The sequence below is a fragment of the Hordeum vulgare genome, chromosome 7H (genome assembly GCF_904849725.1).
Source record: "Hordeum vulgare subsp. vulgare chromosome 7H, MorexV3_pseudomolecules_assembly, whole genome shotgun sequence".
Taxonomy (NCBI): domain Eukaryota; kingdom Viridiplantae; phylum Streptophyta; class Magnoliopsida; order Poales; family Poaceae; genus Hordeum; species Hordeum vulgare.
Window position 1 is genome coordinate 479063272 of NC_058524.1, and position 3391 is coordinate 479066662.

Here is a 3391-nt window from a genome sequence, read left to right on the forward strand (position 1 = left end):
GCGCTGGCATGAGCGCTACTAGTATGCTCAAAACCAGTGCTACTGCTAGCCTTTCTCCTACTAGTGCAAGGTCCTTCCCATTTGGAGAGGAGTTTCCTTGCAGAAAATCTAAACCGAGAATTGTACAAAAGTACTAAGTCTCCTACATTGAATTCTTGTTTTTGAATTCTCTTATCATGCCATCTTTTAACCTTTTATTTAAATAAGTTAGCATTTTCATAAGCTTGTGTCCTCCATTCGTCGAGTGAGCTAATATCAAATAACCTCTTCTCACTCGCAAGTTTAAAATCATAATTAAGTTCTTTAATTGCCCAATAAGCCTTATGTTCTAACTCAAGAGGTAAATGACAAGCTGTTCCATAGGCCATTTTATATGGGGACATCCACATGGGATTCTTATAAGCAGCCGTGTAAGCCCACAAAGCATCATCAAGTTTCTTAGACTAATTATTTCTGAACCTATTGACAGTCTTTTGCAAAGATTAATTTTATTTCCCAATTTCTCAATTCAACTTGACCACTAGATTGAGGATAATAAGGTGATGCAATACTATGGTTAACATCATATTTAGCTAGCAGTTTATGGAAAGCACCATGAAAAAAATGTGAAACACCATCAGTCATTAAATATCTAGGGACCCCAAACCTCGGAAAGATAATGTCCTTAAGAATTTTAATAGAAGTGTCATGATCAGCACTACTAGTTGGAATTTCTTCTATCGACTTAGTAACGTAATCAACAGTAATTAAAATATGAGTATATCCATTAGAGGAAGGAAAAGGTCCCATAAAGTCAAAATCCCACACATCAAATGGTTCAATAGCAAGTGAATAGTTCATAGGAATTTCATGACGTTTACCAATATTACCAACTCTGACATTCATCACAAGAAAGGACATACTTACAAGCATCTTTAAAAAGAGTAGGCCAATAGAAACCAGATTGCAATTCCTTGTGTGTAGTTCTGTCACCGGCGTTGTGTCCTCCGTAGGCCTCGGAATGGCACTTACATAGAATTTGTTCCTTCTCATGCTCAGGTATACAACATCTAATAACACCATCTACTCCTTCTTTATCAGCAACAATGTAATTGGCATAATCCGCATACCAAGGAGATCTACGTGAAGTGTTTATAATAGCAAGTTGCTCACCAGGAAAATTATCATCAATAGGCAGTGGGTCATCAAGAACATTTTCCATCCTATACAAGTTATATACTACAGGGTTATCAACTCCCTTTCTATCAACGATATGCAAATCAAACTCTTGAAGTAAAAGTGTTGGGGAACGTCGCATGGGAAACAAAAAATTTCCTACGCGCACGAAGACCTATCATGGTGATGTCCATCTACGAGAGGGGATGAGTGATCTACATACCCTTGTAGATCGTACAGCAGAAGCGTTAGAGAACGCGGTTGATGTAGTGGAACGTCCTCACGTCCCTCGATCCGCCCCGCGAACAATCCCGCGATCAGTCCCACGATCTAGTACCGAACGGACGGCACCTCCGCGTTCAGCACACGTACAGCTCGACGATGATCTCGGCCTTCTTGATCCAGCAAGAGAGACGGAGAGGTAGAAGAGTTCTCCGGCAGCGTGACGGCGCTCCGGAGGTTGGTGATGACCTTGTCTCAGCAGGGCTCCGCCCGAGCTCCGCCGAAACGCGATCTAGAGGAAAAACCGTGGAGGTATGTGGTCGGGTTGCCGTGGAAAAGTCGTCTCAAATCAGCCCTAAAACCTCCGTATATATAGGTGGGAGGGAGGGGGCCTTGCCTTGGGGCTCAAGGATCCCCAAGGGGGTCGGCCGAGTCCAAGGGGGAGGACTCTCCCCCCCAAACCGAGTTGGACTAGGTTTGGTGGGAGGGAGTCCCCCTTCCTTCCCACCTCCTCCTTTTTTTCTTTCTCTCTTGATTTTCTTCTCCTTGGCACATAGGGCACTTGTGGGCTGTCCCACCAGCCCACTAAGGGCTGGTGTGTCTCCCCCAAGGCCTATGGGCTTCCCCGGGGTGGGTTGCCCCCCCCCCCCCCCCGGTGAACTCCCGGAACCCATTCGTCATTCCCGGTACATTCCCGGTAACTCCGAAAACCTTCCGGTAATCAAATGAGGTCATCCTATATATCAATCTTCGTTTCCGGACCATTCCGGAAACCCTCGTGACGCCCGTGATATCATCCGGGACTCCGAACAACATTCGGTAACCAACCATATAACTCAAATACGCATAAAACAACGTCGAACCTTAAGTGTGCAGACCCTGCGGGTTCGAGAACTATGTAGACATGAACCGAGAGACTCCTCGGTCAATATCCAATAGCGGGACCTGGATGCCCATATTGGATCCTACATATTCTACGAAGATCTTATCGTTTGAACCTCAGTGCCAAGGATTCGTATAATCCCGTATGTCATTCCCTTTGTCCTTCGGTATGTTACTTGCCCGAGATTCGATCGTCAGTATCCGCATACTTATTTCAATCTCGTTTACCGGCAAGTCTCTTTACTCGTTCCGTAATACAAGATCCCGCAACTTACACTAAGTTACATTGCTTGCAAGGCTTGTGTGTGATGTTGTATTACCGAGTGGGCCCCGAGATACCTCTCCGTCACACGGAGTGACAAATCCCAGTCTTGATCCATACTAACTCAACTAACACCTTCGGAGATACCTGTAGAGCATCTTTATAGTCACCCAGTTACGTTGCGACGTTTGATACACACAAAGCATTCCTCCGGTGTCAGTGAGTTATATGATCTCATGGTCATAGGAATAAATACTTGACACGCAGAAAACAGTAGCAACAAAATGACACGATCAACATGCTACGTCTATTAGTTTGGGTCTAGTCCATCACGTGATTCTCCCAATGACGTGATCCAGTTATCAAGCAACAACACCTTGTTCATAATCAGAAGACACTGACTATCATCGATCAACTGTCTAGCCAACTAGAGGCATGCTAGGGACGGTGTTTTATCTATGTATCCACACATGTAAATGAGTCTTCATTCAATACAATTATAGCATGGATAATAAACTATTATCTTGATACAGGAATTATAATAATAACTATATTTATTATTGCCTCTAGGGCATAATTCCAACAGTCTCCCACTTGCACTAGAGTCAATAATCTAGCCCTCACATCACCATGTGAATTACATTGTAATAAATCTAACACCCATACAGTTCTGGTGTCGATCATGTTTTGGCCGTGGAAGAGGTTTAGTCAGCGGGTCTGCTACATTCAGATCCGTGTGCACTTTGCATATATTTACGTCCTCTTCCTCGACGTAGTTGCGGATGAGGTTGAAGCGTCGTTTGATGTGTCTGGTCTTCTTGTGAAACCGTGGTTCCTTTGCTAAGGCAATGGCACCAGTGTTGTTACAGA